Here is a 20,560-nt window from a genome sequence, read left to right on the forward strand (position 1 = left end):
TCTGGGCTACATTATTTAAAGCCGCACCAGTTAATTGCTTGTGTACAAATGGCCTATTTTATTTGAATCAAACTTTTTTTGTGATTCGTAATTACATTGATGTAAAGGGGGACATATCTCTTTACTTCATTTACAATATAAATACATATTCAAATTATTAAGAGGACTTTGAAGCAAGGGAAATGTAAAGTGATGATACTTTTCTTTGTGTGAATTGAATTTCTTTAAACAGTTATGGGTGCTTAATCAAATACTGACATTTGGGTTAAACATTTAATTAGGTTCAATTAAAAAGGAGATGAACAACGATATAATCATGAAGCGAAAATTACAAAAACAGAACACCTAACAGAACTGATGCACATGATATTATTGCATGCAGAAGCAAACATTTTCTCATTTCCTCTTGTCAGAGTTTTCATCAAAAATCTAACACAAACAGTGCATTTTCTTATCGATTTCCTATCGACGGTAACCTAAGCTTTCGTTTTATCTCAATGTGAGGCAGAGCAGTGTGTTGTGGTGTGGGCCCTTGCTGGCTGTAACCTTAGTCGGGGTGCTGTTTGTGGAAACTATCTGTTGCATGGATCAGTGGTGGGGAATCGCTATCTGTATCCTGGTTGTCAGACGATCGGATTTCCGCCCCCGACGCTCTCTGATATTAGATGATCTTCCGTGGTGTGTGTCAGAGTATGTGCACAGTGTGTGTGGTTGATGAGATGCACACGCACGTACAGTCAGTTATGCGTGTTGTCATCTTGGTTACCGACATGCGTAAAGGTCAAGAATGTTATTTTGTCCCACGTGGCTGTCTGTCGAAGGGGGTAGGACATGTTGCCACTAGAGATGAGGTCAAAGAGGGCCCAGGCAGGTGACAGCCGGTCAGCCACACTGCCAGAGCAATTCTGTCCTCAAACAAAACAAAATATGGAGATGTTTTCCTCAGTCAAAAAGCTAATTAAATCTAAATGTACCCCCCCCCTCCCCCCACTAACACCCCTCAATTTCCACTCAGGTTGAAGACATCCATGTCAAACCCACTGACAGTGTGACAGGTATAATCAGACTTTTATTTATGCTATGCTACGCTAAGCGTCTTCGTTTTTAATAAAATCAACATGGTACTAAGCTTTCACACATTTACAGGAGCAGGAGAGACACACATGCATCACACAAGAAAAAAAAATTAACAGAAAAAATACTCAAAACAGAGCTCATTTCATCAACCCAGTAATACCACTGCTGTTTCTTAAATTCAATTCGTTTTTAAAGCTCTTCGGTAAGCTGGGTCTGCTCCCAACCCCCATCTCTCTCGTACTGCTTTTAATTACTTTGCTTATTATTGCACGTTGTTGTTAGACAAAAACAAGGCAGAACTCATTACGCATCCAGAGATGAGGAACCTGAATCACTAGCTACAGGGGCCGCTGAGGGGACTCTTGTATTTACTTAGAATAAAATACAAGCAGACGAGAGACATACAGAAACAAAATCGAGTGAAAGCCCAGAGAGGGGACAATATCACATTAACTTGTTGAAATCATCACCAAATGTAAGCTACTTTACATTCCATATAATAATTCCAGGAATAGTAAAACTTGTGACAACAAAGACTCCACACAAAAGACAATGTACTTCTACTTTCCACTTCTTTCTCCTTCAGTTCCCTCCCTTCATCTATCCTTCCCCACTTGCCGCCTCCCTACACAGACACCGAGTACTTTTTTATTTTAACGTGAATGAGTGGCCTTGGCCGTTATAAAGGACCCTCGCTTTTATAGACTTGGAGCAGAGTATTTACAAGATAACCCCGGCCCAAGGACAGCGCAAGCTATTTGATACCAGTGTCAGACTCTCCCGTCTCCTCTTCAGTAAAAATCGAAAGCCCAAACATGCCCCCAACAGCACCTCTCATTGTCAGTTTTTTTACTCTGCATTACTAAAAGAGGAGAGACAGCTGTGTGTGGCATTTAATAAATACATCAGTTGCATGTTTCCTCATATACTTTTACATTTGAATAATAATGGAATTAAACAAAATTGAAGATTTGTCTCAGTGTTGTCAGGATAGACACCAGGCAAGACATCAGATACATCTCTCGCATAAAAACCATTAAGATGTACAGTAAAAGCAACAAAGTTTACATGTTAAAGCCGAGGTAGGCAATACTGGAGAAACTAGAAAGAGAAAGCTAGAACTGAAAATATCCCACCCCTCCTCTCAGGCCTCCCTCCAGAGCCACTCCCCCAAGACACATTTTTATGAACAACAACTGCATGGGCAGAGTGCGTGCAAGTAGGTAGGAAGGCATACAGTAGGCCTGCGCAATATGAGGACAATCTTAAATGTGCCTTTACATTCAATATTGCAATGACGATATCACTTCAAAAAAATATTGGACTGTGCACAATAGCTATACAGTTCATATGTCAGCCTGGTTGACTTTAACTTCAGAACAGGATTAGAATTTAATATTTTAAATATAACTCATATGTAACTATATAAACTGTTGTTTTTAGGGCAGCAACCGTAAGGTTTACAACAGCAAAGTCACTATATAAACACAATAATATCTCAATGGAAACAAATCTAAAATCTCAATAAAAGACACAATATTTCTGATAGTGAAGTTTAGAAAGAATGAAGACCACAGTATCAGTTCTCCTTCCCTTATTTTGTCCTCCCTCCTCCGCTGCTGATGTGATTCACTTTCTGCAGGTACTACTGGTAGAGAGGTGAGGGGCTGGTTTGTCTCAGCCGGCTGCGAAGTTTACAAAAAAAGGGCTAAGTTTTAAGGTAAGTGGCAAACTAACAGTTAGGCAACAGCTTTTGTTTTAGCTTGCTTGTAACAAGTCACTATTAGCTGAGTGAAAACAGTGAGTGACGGTCGATGGTGCAGATTCAAATATTGTTTTCTACATGTTTATGCTAGTGTTTATGCTGCATGTACAGTAACAAGTGTACTTGGCATCAACTCGAGTAAACTTCACTGCAACTGATTCACTTCACTGACTCCACCCACGGCACCGACACAGAGTGCGGGGCAGAGGCTGCCGCGTTATAATTAATACTATGATCTTTAACTATCTTTTACTATGATCATTTGTCTTATTCATTGCATTTCAGGCAGTCTTTTGTCAGGTGTTTATTGTGGATGTTCATATTGCAATGTTGATGAAAACACAATTTATCAATCAGCACTATTAGACAGGCAGTTAGGCCAGCCAATCATTTCATGCGGAATGTAAAGAAATAACAAATATTAACCATAAAACTTTATGAGATTGAGAAGGATAAAGAAGGACACTGTGTTGTCCTGTTTAATCAGGACACCATTTGGATAAAACTTTAATTAGGCTACTATTTTAGAATTAGTTAATAACAAAAGGAAGAAAGAAAAATATCTGTATAATGTTAATGGCAAAACCACATAAAATAGGTTATCTTGGTTATAAAGGGATCATTTGTTGTTTATATGTAGTCTGAGCACACTGTTTGCTCATGACTAACAATACTATTTGATTACACCATGAAACAGATAATTCTGAGAATGTCTTTGTAATAGAAAGAATTCATGGTAGCTTTGGAAAACTCATCAGATGCACACAATTCTGCTATTCCTTATAAACCATTCTTATATTGGTTTTAGTGACAAATCTGAGCTCTACCATTATGGAGAACAAATGTTCACTCCGGCATGTCCAAGATTCCCTGGCAGTTTTAAACATGCACAAGCCCTGTGCATGTACCTGCTGATTCAGCATATATATATGTGACAGAGAGAGACGTAAAAAGTGAGAGATTGAGTGACTGAGTCTGCGTACACATGTATGTGTATGGAGGGGCCTTGTTGGGAGTGCCACCCAGACATTAGCACTGTAAACAGTGCAGGCCTCCTTCCCTGTCCAGGCCCTTTGTTCCATCTGCACCACCATTGGTCAGGACTTAAATGGCAAACACTCAGGGGCTGCTAGCTCGCCTGACACGGTTTTGTTTTTGGCCTATTGAGGGGCAATGGAGAGCTTCTGTTTCTATGCCCAGGCACAATGTGTCTCAAAAGCAGCATGGCTGAAAAGAGAGGCCCCCACAAAGACCGTCCATTAGTGGAGGCACTGCATGCATGTGTATACGTGCACTCACATAGGCACAAGCACGCGCGCGCGCACACACACACACACACACAGACAGACACACATACACACACAGACAGACACACATCACACACATCATGATGCCTGGGCAAGGGTCAGGACAGACAACCTTGCCAAAGGCACTGGTGGAGACAGCGCATGTGCGCATGTGGGTGTGCCCATGTACATGTTAACACACACAAGCACAGAGTCTATATAACCAAATCCAAGCCATAATGCACACTTGCCACACTACATCACTATACTACACCCACTCCTCACTCACATAAACACACAACCTCTGCTCCACTTCAATACAATAAGGTCTGGCGCGCGCGCGCACACACACACACACACGCACCTCCTTAGCACCTTCAGGACAATACCAGGCATAGAAAAACACACACTCATACACACACATGCACGCTTCTACAATATCAGACATACACACATCACTCAGTCACAAAAGAGGTGAAGGAGGAGGAGAGGGGTAAGAGAGGCCCCCTTGCACCTGTAAGAAAGACAGAATCACTGGTCACAGAATAGACAGTTTTTAAGTGTGAGAACTCCACACAAGGTCATGGTTATAGCATACACTTTATATACAGCCGTCCTTCACTAACCAGGTTGTCTAAGTTGTCATTAATATAGCACATGCTTTGTGCAATTGAAGGTATAAATGCAAAGTATTAAAGTGGCACAATAGTAAGTTTATGGCAATATTTCTTTAATTACCCCCTCCCCTCATCTTTGTCCTCTGGCTGTAAATGTTTATACAGCACTGCTTTCATTGCTTACAATAAGAAAAATATTGTATGCTATTCAAAATCCTAGGGCTTATGTTTGGTGACAAAAATCATGTAGTGGCTTTCATAGCTTTAAAGCAACAGTAGCCACAAGCAGCACTTCAAAGATGTGTTTCTCACTACAAGCTAGAAAAGAGCTACAGAGTGGACGCAAATGATTAATTTGTCACCTAAGATACCTTTGTATCTCCAGCAAAGTTGAGAAAACACGTCTATGTTAGCACAAAGCTGCTGCCTTTGGTGACCTTAGGTGACAAAAAGAAACAACAATGCAAATCATCAATCTAGTGGAGCTGCTTGAATTTTTGTCTTTGGCCTGAGACTGTACTGAACTGACGCTGTACACAAGAGTAAACACATATTCACATGTATATGCTGGTTTCTTAGCTGAAATGACATGAAAGCAAGCTCCGTGGTTTTATCTCAACAGGTTTCCACCAGAGCCAACCAGCAAAAAAACACTGCTTGATTGAACACTTCTCATTGCTTAACATCTCCGGGGTCAACAGGGCACACACATACAAACAGAAAATACAAATACACACTTCAAAATATAAAAACGCATGCAGTCAGTCAGGCAGGAGGACACAGACAAATGGTGATATTCATGTGTACTCAAGAGTTATTCAAAGTGTTAACATTTACACTCACATACACAGAGCAGACTTAGAAAAGGTGACCAACACACTGAGAGAAAAGAAACGTGGACTCTGAAGTTCTGGCCACCCCACGCATTGAAAAATGTGGTATATTAGACTGATTTTTTCACAGAGTTTTGGAATGGAACAATACAATAGGAATTTTGAATCCCCCAACTAGGCACTCTGGAAGAGTCTAATTTTCCGTTTTGTTTGTCTAAAATAGACCAACATACATACAGCTGCTATGGATGTATAGAACTACTTGTCACATGACCTTGTGAGCCCATGCAACGCATTCAGAGAGCAATATAGTGTGAACGAGGGTAGGAGAGGAGAGGGTAGGATAGATGTGGAGGAGAGGAGAGAGGTCAGGTGGGGGAGGAGCAGGCCAGGGGTGGAGATAGCAGAGAGTGGGTGTTGAGGGTGGAGCAGGTCTGAAATAGATCACTTAAGGGAACAAAGTGTAATTAATGGGTCGCCACAGATAAGAGGGCTCTGGCCCTATCTGGGAATGTGCTAATGGAGTTGACACACACTATAGCAAGATCAGTGGACAACCCCTCTCTATGTGTGTGTGTGCGTGATTGCATGCACATGCGTGGGTGTGTGTGTTTTAAGGACACACAATGGATAAATAGTGGGAGGAGAAGACTGCTAAGGTGACAGGTTAACATGGTTTCCTCCATGACGAAGATCTGCCATCCCTGCAATCAGAGAAAACCCTGAACACACACACACACAAGGTTTCTTCTGCTACACACAACGATAACACACACACACACACACACACTCTATGTGAGTCAGCCTCCCTAACTCACGTAGACGTCCCACCTCACATCAAAACATGAGTGATGTTATTACACTTGGCGAGCCGGTATGCCTTCAGTCGTGGGGATGTGGTTGTTTACAGAGAGATGGAGGAGAAGGAAGCTGCCTGGTCAAGAGAGGGTCAGACCTGAAGTGTTCTAAGAGAAGCAAACTGACACAAACCTCTCCTTAAACTTCCTGCCTGCGTGTGTCCCTGCGTCAGGGAACCTGTCTGGAGCCAAGGGGCCTGTGCATGTAGATATATGTGTGTACATGTTTGTTGGTTAAATCTCTTGGGTTTAGAGCCTGGCCGGGGACGTCAGGGGAGGGTTTCCAGGAGCCCACGTGTGCTGGGACAGTGAGATGGTCTGTGATAGACAAGGCAAGACAAGGAGGATTTCCCCTGTTTGTCTGAGAGAGCAGAGCAGCGGTGTCTCTCACACACACACACACACACACACACACACACACACACACACAGAGGGAGAAGTGTGTCTCTGAGATGGATTTTGTGTGTGTATGTGTGTGGGGAGTACACGAGGCATCTGATTGTTTTTGTGCATGTGTGTGTGCGTGTGTGTGAGCGCCCCTTTCAGGGTCACAGACCCTGGGGCCATCTACTTCAGTCTGGTTTAGTCAGACAAGCCAAGGCCGCACTGACACACTGCATGACTTAATAATATAGAGACCGCTGGCTTGGAGCCGCAAATACAAGGCTCAGACGTGGGAATAATCAAAACAACACATATCTTACATTTTTTTGTTTTTAATATCATTACAGTCACCTTGACAAGTCAATATAGATCAGATGAAGTAAATGTCCTTAACACAAGGGTGTGACCTCGACAATCACAAGCTGTGCATTGTGTTGTTATGTGTGTCCACAGAAGCCTGAAAAGTATATTTTGTTTGTGTGTGACTCCGATCTGCCAGGACAAGGGAGGAACAGCTTCAAAGACTCAATATCAACCCCTCTCTCTCTTTCACACTCACACACGCACACAAAAACGCACTGACGGACAGTCCATTGCTCCCAGCATATCTCTACTTTGTCCTTGGACTGTCTGAATACCACTGGAGGCAAGCATGATTTCAGAGCAAGTGGGAACAAGAGAGAGGGAGACAGAGGGGAAGAAAGAGGAAAATGATAGAGGGAAAGAGAGGGGGAGAAAAGAGGCGCCCCTCAATGACATCTAAAGAGATAACTCACTCTCCAGAGCTTCTTTTCTCTTGCTATCACTTTCCCAGGCAACACTCATGCTTCATAAGGCCTCAAGTGTGTGTGTTAACTTTGTGTGTGTGTGTATGTGTGCATGCGTGTGTATGAATGAGTGACAGTAGTGTATGTGGGAATATAGTGTACGTGAAGGTGAGAAAGACAAGATTTTTGAATCTCAATGAGATGATCTAAAGAGCTATTAAGCATAATGACTTGCATACTGAATATAGCACATTGCATAAAACTATAATTAACAAAACACAGGTGCATGAAAACTGGTTTGCATGTTTGTTTGCATGTAACGACAGTGTTTAATTGTATAGATGAAAGTTGCAAATACAAAATAACTGTATGCTGTATATATATTCATGTCATTGCTGTGAATCTGTACTCAGATGGCTGCTTAAGAAATGATGTACAGAACACAACACAAACAACAGCTGGCTTGTCTCTTGATTGAAAGTTAACTTTAGGAAAACAAAGCATCGGGCCAGCGGCGGGTCACAGCAATGTTGAAAACACCCAAACAAAACAGCAGGAAAACACAAAGTGGTCCGGCGCTGCCACTGTTGTCGGTAATGCTCCCCTTTGTAGGCACAGACAACTGCGGGGAAGAGTTAACCTTTTGATAAGCTGCTTCGAGTCCCAGCTGTATGCATTTTTCATCGAAATGTGTGAGTCAGAAAGAGAATAATTATCTCCTCTTGCTCGATGCAGAAGGCAAAGGGGTTGCAGCCCCCAGTCTGGTCTTCATAAATGAACTAAGTCCTGAAATGAAGCAGCACTGATGAGAAGAGAGAGAAACTGAGCTATGCTAATTCGTAACCCCAAAATGTACAACTTTCCTGGTTAAGCATAATGGCAAAGGAGGAGATTAAGAATGTACATTGGAATTTCTAGACACATTAAGATTAATATTGAACCTTTAAGGCTGTATTCAGACAGATGACAGCATTACTTCAAATATTACAGCTTTTGTATTCATTTCAGTGAGATCTCTGCATTTGTGTAGTGAAGCTGTCGCCTCAGAGGGCTCCAGCAGAGACGTCCTGCAAAAACGTTGGCACCTGGAAATGCACTGCGTTGGAATATACAAAATATGGTTACCTTGCAAGTAATGTGACATTACTGCTGCCCTGATACATTTCTAGTATTGAAAAAATCCGCCTCAAAGGACTATAAACCAGTGTGCAGTGTCTTTGTGTCTGATACACAGTCAGATATGTGACTGTATACATTGTTTGTATTTCTTCTGTGCACCTGCACCCGTTGCACCCAGACCAATGGAGCCCCTGTGTTGTTTCTCTGACACAGTGTTATTGTTGGTCTGAACATGGCCCAACAGTTCTTGCTCTGGAAGACTTTCCTAATCAGTACAAGAACTAACATGTATGCACAAACACACACAAGTTGAACAGTGACTGCCAAACAGGCCAAGGTCACTGATCCCTGCTTCAGAGTGGCCACAATCACCTCTAGAGGAGACACAATCTACACCCACCCCGGCACAGACACACGTGTACACAGACACACACAGAAAAAGAAAATAGAGCACACACCCCAACAGAGCCTAAGATCTTTATCTGACAGCATCAGCTAACACGAGATACACACAGACCTGCTCTGACCTTGCAGCACTTCAAGACTAATCAAAATTGTAGCTGGGATCAGAGGTGTGGGTACAGCGGGCAGAGAGACATTCATTTTGCGCTCATGTGTATGTGGATGTGTGGTGGGGTGGATGAGACGAGTCAGAGATTGAGGGAGGGGAGGTCAGGGGAGGCACTCACCCTCTCAATCCTCCACTATTGACTTGTGAGCAGAGAGACGGTGCCAAGCGGTCAACGACAAATTGAATAAACTGATCAATAACCTTGCACTTGTCAGAAGGGACGAAAGCGCCTTTAAAAAAAAACACAGCAGCCCAACTTGAACTATGCAGGAGGGGAACATTGATCAAATCATGTAGAGCTCTCCCAGCCCGCTCACCCACTTTGGTGCTCCATCCATGACATGTATGAAACGCTACTTCTCAATAACGCTGTGGGGGAGAGCTTACAGAGGGGGGAGGTGAGAGTAGGGGGTTATTGTGAAGCCATAACTAAGTAGCAAATTAAAATGTTTAAAACAGTCATATTCAATTTAATAATATGATTGAGTCTGTGTGTTTGTGGAGGTGGTGCTTGTTGAGGGAGGTGATGGAGAAAAGGGAGAAAGATAAACACAAGGTATACAAGTCAGCAGGACTGAGGGACTCAGAGAACAGGGAAGGAAACTGTGAGTGAGAGCGGCACAAACAGAAGTGTGTGAAGGAAGAAAGGAGAGTAGAAAAACTACCCTCCGTCATAATTTAAACGAGCCGTAGTCTCCCAACGCTCTGTTTACAATGTATAATTTATGCCTCCCAGTTCAAACACAGCTTTATCTGCACTCAGCTGCTAAGTGATATGATTTCACTTTTTACAGCAGCAGCACCCGCCCTCCCCCCAAACCACCACCACCCCCAGTCCCTCTGTAATGCAGCCTGGTGTGATTCTGCACGCCTCATGGACTGACTTTCAACTGTACAGCCCCCCGAAGGCTAAAGTAGCATATTAAACCCCTCCCTAACCCCATCCTCTTCCCTCCCTTAAAACCACCGTCCTAGACACACACTTAAGCACATTGCACACATCCATAGACATGCACCCCCTATATGCTGAAAAAGAGAGGGTAGCCTCATATTTTACAGCAGTTAAAGTTTCTTTCTGTATTTATTACTGTGTTGGTGAGCGGTAATGTTCCATTTCACAGCAGCACACTCTGACCTCAGATCAGAGTCTCTCTGATGACCGCATGGCTCTGAATACGTCACTTAAGTTACTCCACTTTAATGGCACTCATCTGCCTCCTCCACACCTACCCATCAGTGCACACACACACATTATATTCTGTGTGTGTATATATATCTCTGTAACATCATACTGAGGGGACATTCTGGGTAAGGGTTATACCTATACACCCTATAATAAAGGCTTAAAGGGTTTCCAGTGTTCAAAATGGTGATCAGTGCAGTGATGACACCACTGTTAAGAAATTCAACAAAGTGCAAGGGGAACATGAACATTAATTAATAATATTTAAATGTTGTACAAAATATACCTCTGTGACGGTGAAGTGGATCACAATTCCAAATCAAATTGAAAAAAAAACCTTCTCCAGTCACGTGTGATGATTTTGTGCATAATATAAAAGATTCTCTGATCTATTCTCATTACACCATTATGTAACAAATCAATTTATCCGACTTCTGCAAAGTATTACCGCTCTGCTTTTTCTTCTTCTCTGAACCCTTCCCCTCTACTTTCCCACCAATTCAACTCTGCATCATACTCCTTCCTTTCCCCCTCCTCTACTATCAATCTTTTTTTACTTATTCTCTTCCCCTCTCTTCTTTCTCTATCTGCCTGCATAGTGTTTGTGCTAGCAGAAAATTCCCACTTCGTCTCTTGGGGGAACTGCGTTTTTCTCTGCTCGTCCCTCGTTCTTCTCTTGTATGTTTTCCATGCTGGCAAAGCTTCCTCTTCCTGCATGCAGCATGGAGTGTGCTCCGTCTGCGGCTGTCCCATAAGGGACCCTACAGTGTGATGTTACAATCTCCTCTTTCAGAGGGATCCTCTCTCGATCTTCCCCTCTCTCTGGCTGCTCTTTTCTCTCATTCTCTACACAACGTTCATACCCTTATTTTTCCCCCTGTCTTTGACAATGTTCCATCTTCTCCCCTTACTTTTTTAATCGGTTTATCTGACTCTTACCCCTGTGACACTTTCCACCTCACATGCACACTCTCTCACTCTCACTCTCTACCCCCACCGACACTCAGACCCCTAATCACTCTTTTTTCCTGTTTACTTGCTTTTCCTGTAGTTTTTGCTAGCATCAGCCTGATCTAGACTCTCAAAAAAAGTTCATATCCTAGACATTTGGCATTAACTAAGATCTGCAATGGAAGTCTGAATGTCTGGTTGTAAGCTGTATCATTCATCTTGTAGTCTTCAGTGCAGAGTTAAATTTTTTTTTTTAGGCAGCCTTAAATATGACACTCTTTGGGGGTTCCTTTGCTTCTAGGGCCTGTAGCTAGGGTTGGGTATCGTTTAAAATTTTAAGATACCAGTACCAAAACAAGTACCCTTAAAGTGATACAAATACCAACTGATTACTTCATTCGATACCTTGCATAAAATGCCACCTGTTGAAGCCAATAGTAGTTGATTGGTAGCCTATTATTATTTTTTATTGTTATTATGGACAAGAAAGGTTATCGGTTTTACTTTTTCTTGTTTCAAATAACTGTTACATAAAAAGTATTGGGAAATTGTATCAGATCACTCCTCTTCCTAATTAGGTCATCCTCACGGTTAGTATTAGCCTATATGGGGAAGACTACAGCTTGGGAGTTTTTTTATATTTGAATGAGAGAGGAGTTAAATAGTGACCAAATAAGTCGTGGGAATCGAATTTAAGGTATTTTTGATGCATGTGTTGAAACTAAACAACAGAAAATTAGTTTGTTAACTTTCAGTCAAAAAACTGAATTGAAAGATCTCCAAGAGTGCTTTTTCCTTTATTGATGAGTCGCAAACCTCCTCCAAAAATGTATACAAGCATAAAACGAGTAAGGAGTCTGTTTAAACTAGTCACTTAACTACACTAAAGACACAAACAGAGGAAAAGAGAGGCTGCATGTCCAACCAATCAAACCAACTACATCTGAAGCAGCCGCAGCTGCAGCCCAAGGCACCGTCAGTAAAATCAGCTGATCGCTGCTGCGCCACAAAAGCATTTCAGTGATGTGATGGAAGGCAGTGATTGATTAGTGACAAGTGATGTGAATAGCAAATACAAATGCAGTTTATGGTGCAGGCACAGAATGGTGTTGCTTGCTGTTTGGCTGCAAGCAAAGCCATACAAATAGTAATTTTTTGCCGTGATCTGGCTACAAAAAGTATGTCTAGGTATCGATTGAAGTACTGGTTTGACTGAACACGTTTAGATTCTACTCTATACTGGGCTGTTTCGGTCGATAACATAAAGGTATCGAGTAGTGATACCCATCCCTACCTGCAGCCCAGTAAAGTTTGGAGCTTCAAGATGCCACAAACTCCCTTCCTCTAACATACTGAACAAAGCCTCCATATTCAGTCTCCAGGGAGGGGGCTGTGTGTGTGCTCCTGTCAAAGTGACTGGTCAGCCAATAGACCAGGGACCCCTGCCATATGGCTAGTGGCTGTCCTGTTCCAGTGTCCCGGTAGGGGCACACCATGGAGGGCCACCCCACAGATCGTGAACTGGGCAACATGCCATGTGACACACACTCAGGGGTATAGAAGGATATCCCAGATTACCTGTCGAATTAATTCTCCAAACAAATAGGGGGTAGCATATCACCACAGTAACCACTAACTGCTGCTAACTGTAACAGCCGTTACCTAATTAGCACAGTTAGCCATGCAGCTAGTTGCGGTCCTATGAGCTTTATCTGCCCAGACTGGGAGCTTGGAGCACCGAGGAGTGTTGCTGACAACTCTAGCACAGGATTTTTGGATCACCATGATGAGGAGGTTTTCAGGCCCAGTGGTGAATGCCGAGAAGTGGTGGCACCGGTATGGGAACCAGAATCGAGTGAGCGAACAATGGAACAGGGCTCAGCAGCCCCCCAGTAGCCGGACTGGGATTAACACAGCCTCCGAGATTAAACGCAGGCCAGTTTGACAACAGGGAATAGAGTACTATGGCGATTTACGGCTCCGAACAGGACTGATATAGAATGTCTACTGAGAAGCAAGGGAACTTTAAGCTCAGAGATTTGTGAATGGAGTTTGCCATGGAAGTATTGAAGTTCTGTACCCAGCCCTAACTATCGGACTATCGGCTCGAGGTACAAAGTGGTATCACGAGACAGGACGGCCCGGGACTACCTGGTTAGCATGCTAATGTCTGTAGATAACTTATAAATGGTTTACTATGCAATTCTGCAATGCATTGCAGTTCATAGGAAATATCTGAGAAGCACATTCCTTGTGGGATTCTCATGTTAATGCTATGCACATGTTTATTGTACAACATTTCATGTTTTAAAAGATTTTTCTTTCTTCTTGGTAAAAATGGAAAGACAAGGAAAATGGGTAAAAGAAACAGGGTTTACATGAAATGCAATTTATCAATACAATTAAATGCACTACCCAGAACATCTACCTGTCAGCAAATATGTCATCACTTAGAAGCTTGGAATTGGCAGCTCAAAAATGAAAGCTGGATGGGAACACAGCATGGCTACTTCATACATACATACATACATACATACACATTGAAATACTGTATGCACTCCAGGGACTTAAAGATGTTGAATGTTGAAATCTTCAGTTTGTAGACATGCAGAGCAATGCCTTGACTATAAAAGATGAGATGCTGTGTGGGTGAGATTCCCTTGACCTGCCATCTATGGACAAGGTCTCCGGTTAATTAAGTTTCTTGTACATCCAATTGCATGGCTATTATGTTTTCAGTTCTCTTTGGAGATTAACATGGAAGCCTCTAAAACCACCTCACAATTTCATTTCATTCAACAGGATTTCTTTTCTCTTTTCTAAAGGTTCATATCAGCAATGTGATATGGGGGTGGGGGGCGGTATGTGTGTTTGTGTGCACGTGCGCATGCGTGTGCATGTGTATCTCTGTTCTTTTCAGCGTGCATTTTGTGACTTGTCTGTGCTGAAGCAATAGATAAAGAGAGAGAGAGAGGAAGAGAGCGAGATCTTTTCAGTGTGCATTCTGGCATGTCAATGTGAAAGAGAGAAGTGTTAAACTGAAACATAGACAATGGGATTCGGGTTAAAGTGAATTCACCTCTCTAAATATTGCTCTTGGCTGAGGATGATACATTTGTCCACGGTGTTCTCACATGGCCAGAGATGAGCTAGGACACAAAATGTCTGAACCCGATGCCAGTGTGATCGAGAGCATTCACAAGGTGAAGAGCAAGATGCCTGTCTGTTGGCACAAAGGCAGACTTTGACAGGTCTAGGTAACACTATCCCTCATTGTAAATGATAAGTACGGAGTACTAATACTTACAGTATTAGTATGTTGGTTAAACACACTGTTGCCAGGCATATGCAGACAAACCTACATTTACACACATGTAAACGCAGACACTTGCACACACATCTAATGAACAATTGGTACAGCATGTTTGTTTGGGTGGAACTTGAACCTGTCTGTGCCTCAGGGCCACAGCCAAGCAGGTGTTGGTGCACACACACACACACACACACACACACACACACACACACCCACCCACCCACTCTTTCACACACAATCACATTCTGAAAGTAAGAACACCTGGACACCTGGGCTGGGCTGCACAGCACTGTCAGACTCATAGGAGCTGTCACACACTCCAGGATGAAAGTGACCCTAGAGCTGAGGGGGGCACACCTGTGCCATGGGAGGCCCCCTGTCTGTCGAGGACCCTCTCATAAAAACACTCTGTCACAGTGACAAAGTTGTAGGTGTTTAATTGGCACTTAAACTCACTCACTGCTAATAAGGGTACTAATAACATCTCTCAGAGCCACCTAAACAAAGGGACAAAAGAGGCTGAAGAGGCAAAGAGGGTTACAGTAACACAGAAAAAGTAAATTCAGCATCATGTTCTGAATAAAGATTGTTGCAAATTTTAGATTCTTATGTGTGAACTAGCTGTCTGGCCACCTAACTAGTTCCAGGCTGGTGGCCACAGATTTGATAATACTGTCTAAGTCTGTGTCTTCGCAGGGCGGTACAGTGAGCAGCTTTGCACTTTACGCTGTTATGAGCAATCATCAAAGCCAGTCACACGTACACATAGGAGCTGAAGTTCCCGGGTTTTTTGCTCAGTCGCCTGGCTCGGGGCAGTGTGTGTGTGTGTTTCAAGGGATCAGGGAATTGTTTGATCATTGCCCAGTATTGTTCAGACCAGCCATTAAAGGGCACTTTAACCTGTGGGCCTAATGAACAATGATGAGAGAGCAGAAAAAGATGGAGAGAAACAGGTGCATGCAGAAGCAGATAGATACAAACTGAATGAGATACGCTAAGTCACAGAGTTTGACATACAAACAATGTTAGAGCAGAATGGTGACGCTACACACCCAGGCTGGGCAGTTCAGATAGATGGGGTGGGGGGAAGAGACAAGGGAGGGCAGTGGGCTTGTGGGTCCTGTCCTACCCTCGACCTGCAAATGCTGGCAGACCCTGTCCTGCTGCTGGCTAAATAAAGAGCCCCAGGGTGGGCTGGGCTAGGCGGCAGGAGAAACAGACACAGAGTCGGCATTACCCAGCTAATCTCATTAGGGAGGCAGCCCTGCCAAGCTGCCAGGGGTCAGCCAGAGTGCCACGTCATTCACTGCACCTTTGGCATTCGCTGTGACCCCCAGGCAGGTTTGGGCTGAGACTTGTGGCCAGCCGGAGTGAGGGGAAATGAGGGGTGGGGTTAGTGGTAAAGGTGGGGAGAAAGCAGTAAAGCGAAGAAGAGGCCGTAAACCGGATCACTGGAGTTTAGAGTCAGTGTAGCTTAGAGACAGGGGAGTGTCTGCATGCAGCACTTTCAGATAGAGGTAGCGAAGGGGAGGGAAACCAGAAAGTGGATAAAAGAAAAATGGGTATGGGACAAATATAGTGAAAAACATATAAAGCAAATGGGAGGGAGACTGAGAGAGCGGGAGAAAGAGATCAAGAGAGCATAAAAGCAAAAGACGGAAAGAGAGATTGAGAAAGAGGCAGAGAGGACGGATAAGCAGCTTCCTCCTCTGCAGCTTGGTTTAATGTATTTACAGCGGATTGCATCAGGGTGCTGTAGTTAAAAGGGCCACCGCCATCCAAAAGGGTCATCTGTAGTGTGATGTGCCTCTCATGAAGGGAATGTTTGTCACTGAGACCATACTCACACAGCGACACACAGAGAATAAAGTAATACCACAGATACACAAGCATACACATGTGTGCATTTTAAGATGGCGCCGCAGACGGCAGCCTCTGGACTAGGCTCCGTAGTGCTTCTTCCCACAAGCCATCACTCTGATGAATAGCTGATTTCTGACTCACATTGTCAGGAACAATTCTTGTGCAATAATCCAGTAACTCTGCCTCTAATCAGCCACCTGTTTACTACCTAACACTTTATTAATTTAACTTAATGATTTATTCACCATTCTCTATTTCAGTGCTGTTCATACTGTTATAGTCATATTGTAGATACTGTATACCAAATCCTCCTACCTCAAGTCATTACTCCTGCACAAAATACTTACACTTATTTATTCCAGCATCCTTTGCACTATGCTTCATTGCACTGTGTACATGTGTACATGTATGCATGTATATGTACGTGTATATCACATCCACCTCCGACATGTACATGCTCCTGCATCCTTTGCACTCTGCTCACCGCACTATTTGTCAATATGTCTATATTGTTTTTGTTCATAGTGTGTATATTTGTGTTGTCTACACTGAAGTCTGTGTATGATTTTATTTAATTTTTATTATTGTGATTTTGTATTTTTGTATGAGTAAGCACATTGTGAGCAATGTACAATCCAGAGTCAAATTCCTCGTATGTGTACACATACCTGGCAATAAAAGCTGATTCTGATACATGCACACGTGGTTAAATCTCACCACAGAAAAATATGAGAAACCAACAGAGTGTCATAAACTCTTGCCAGTTCTTTCTCATGGAGCAGACCCCTCCTACCTTCCTACTCTCTTCCTCTCCTTCTTGCCCTCTGTGAACACAGTTGAGAGCTGATATGATGGCACTTTAAGCTCTAGCTCACTAGCTGGGTTGACATTCAGCAACATGTGCAAAGGTAGGGGTTTATAGCCATTGTGCACTTCAGTCCAGACAGCACCTCAACTACAAGCTGCTCCCAGATAGGGTCAGGTACATTATCTAATGTCACCTGTGCAGCATGCCCAACATGACCAGCTCTGTCTATTCTGGACACCATGTACATAATCCATGTACCAGCATAAGTCCACAGAGGAAAACCTTTCATTACATGCTTTTCAGTCTCATCATATATGTCTATTTAGAAAATAAATACATTGTACAGTTCCACACACTGCCCAGTATAATGACCATACTCACTTCTTGTGAGTATTTGCATCCTCATAAGACTTCCTGCATTAAGTCCCAAATTCTGGCTTTGACTATTAGATGAACAAATATTAATTGTTATATTTATAGTAATATTATAGTAATAAGCAGGATGAGGGCTATGGGAGTAGTATAACCAGTGGCACACACGACTATGGACTGAGCCTAGTTGTTTAAAACCCCAATCTCATTATTGCAAGTCCTGATACTAAGTAAATACACTGGCTGGAAGGGGATGTCAGGGATAGAGAGAAAGGGAGAGTGAAAGCAAGTTGAGGGCAACATGGAAGGCAGAGGGCTTGTCGAGTCTAAAGCTGCTGGTTTGTGTCTGTGATGACTAAAACAGACTTACAGTTTTTTGGCTAGGACTTCCATCATAAGCCACTAGCCAGTGCCAGTTGACATACTTAGTGGTTTTAAAAACAAAGTTTGAAATGAGAAATTAACCCATTCGCCTTTTCTGCTCGGGGGACACATTTTCAGAGCTGTCTTAGTTAGCCCCAGCTTTGTAACATTCATGATGGCTGGCTGATGGGTTAGATGACTACCATAACAGTTGTTTGACTGACAGCGTGCAGTGGTGTGACTCCCTGGCTAGCTAGCTGACCGGCTGGCTGGCTGCCTAACTGGGTGGCTGGTTGGTGTGCTGGCTGCTGTCTGGATAATAGCAGACAGTTTATGTTATTGTTGAGCTGTACTCGACACCCTGAGTGTGTTTAGACATGCCCTGTAAACTGTGCATAAGAGCATCCACTGCATATCGAGGCCCTCATCCAAACCCCCCCTAAAACAGGCAGAGATGGTGTCAGGGCTGGCGAGCTAACTAGAGAGGGAAGGGCGCTGAGGAAAAGGTTGGGAGTTCACAGCTGAGTTCAGATGCGCCATGCACTGCTTTGGGCTCCCAGCCAAGGCTGAGATTGGGATAAGCTCCTGATGGTTCCACTGTGAAATGGGATCAGAAGAGGGACATAGGGAGAGATGGAAAGGTGGAGGGAGGGCTTGGGGTGGTCGGGGGTTAACTGTATGAATAGGCCCGAGTTGGCGTTGAGATTTGAAACTGTTTAACAAGCTGGTGCTGGTATATGCTGCCGGGAGCGGAGCTGACTAAAGTTCAGCTATATAGAGAGGGAACATGCTTGGAGGAATTTCTCTTCACTCTAAAGTATAAAGATTGCTGGAATAGTGCAAGTTGATTAGATTCATAAAGAACCACATGACCTATGCCAAGGGAAATTATCTTTAAAGCATCAAAGTGAGGAATAAAAATGAACCAATTCGGACAAACCACATGATGATGCAACTTCCTGTCGTATAATTGATAAAAAAAGAAGGGTTGCAAAGTCATATGTAGAATGACTGTGTAGTTTAGGTAAATATTGAAAATAAAAGTTTAGGCGTGGTAAGCCAAAGTGCCTGAGGGCTTATTCCACCGCAGATGCCAGAGTTTCCTAACTAAAAGCTGATCAAGCTAACCTTACTGTTACCTCAGTGTAAATGCTCTACAGTTGAGTGGGAGTGCCCTTATCCTCTCAGCAGGGGAGAGAAAGAAATAGAGGAAGAGAAAGGGGTATGGAGATAAAGAAAGAGTCTTTAGGAAAGCGAGGCTCTCCTGACTAATTTTGGAGGGGTGAATAGTACAAAGTTCGAATTTGTGCCAGAGCATGATTTGCAATAAAAGCATGTGCGCCACAGCAAATATTAACAAGAATTGGAGGCGAATTCCATAGTTAGGGATAGGGTTATAATTGGCTACTTAGAAACCACCCCTTTTAGATATGATATGTATGGTCAGTTAAAACAATCGCAATGAGTCAAAAGAATCTTTTTCTTTTTTTGAAGCAATCCAAATAACTGACTTTAAAAAATATTTAGAATGTGGCTAAATTCTACAATTATGACTGTTTGCAAGTTGTTTTTATAACACATCTATTGAACATAAACCTGCAAGACATTATATTTTTTATAACGTCTATATATATTTTAGACTCATTACTTATCTTTTGTGTGTGTTTCCATGAAGAGAGGAGTGTTTGCAAAATGTGTGCATGTATATGTGCGTGTACCGTATGGGTATGCTTCAACACCTCTGTGGGTGTCTACATTCTGGGAACTCATTACCAGGAAAATCAATGTATGACATTGGTTTATAGTGGATGGCTTCTCATGAACCTAAGACCTCATTCCGTGCTAAGCACAGACACTGAAACATATGAACACAGAAAAAAACAACACAAATCAATACACAATTCAATCAATTCAGTTTATACAGAAAGCACAATCATCCTTGATGAGCATGATCAAATACAATTGAAAATGTGTAAAGGCTTTATTTGTATATGTCTGTGAGTATGCTTGTAGACAATATGAACAGATGTGTGTCTGTGATCTTGTGCAAGGCAGCATGTGCATTAGCTTGTATGTAAGCATGTTTGCGTGATTGTGTATTAGTCCAAGTATGCATATATGCATTTTGTGCTTGGGGTGTCAGTGTAATGAATATGTGTGTGTGTGTGTGTGTGTGTGTGTGTGTGTGTGTGTGTGTGTGTGTATGTGTTCGCGTGTGCGTTTATGTGTGAGTGTGTTTGCAGGCAGGCGTGTCTGATGAAGATATCAGAGTTAGCAGAGCTAGGGCAGGACTGGAATGTTGAGGAGGACTGGGGGGCTCAACAGGCAGAAAAGAGGATGCTGTCTGTCTAATCACACAGACACACACACATGAACATCCTCACACACACCCTCCCTTCTCTCTGTCATGGCCTCTGCTCCTACTGTATGT

General features: G+C 43.0%; 1 protein-coding gene across 3 annotated transcripts in view; it reads right to left on the reverse strand.

Moving 5' to 3' along the window:
* Window positions 1–20,560, reverse strand: part of fam172a (family with sequence similarity 172 member A) — a 157,615-nt gene that overhangs the window by 6,211 nt on the left and 130,844 nt on the right. The gene's annotated exons all lie outside the window — the stretch shown is intronic.

The sequence above is a fragment of the Micropterus dolomieu genome, linkage group LG21 (assembly GCF_021292245.1).
Source record: "Micropterus dolomieu isolate WLL.071019.BEF.003 ecotype Adirondacks linkage group LG21, ASM2129224v1, whole genome shotgun sequence".
NCBI lineage: Eukaryota > Metazoa > Chordata > Actinopteri > Centrarchiformes > Centrarchidae > Micropterus > Micropterus dolomieu.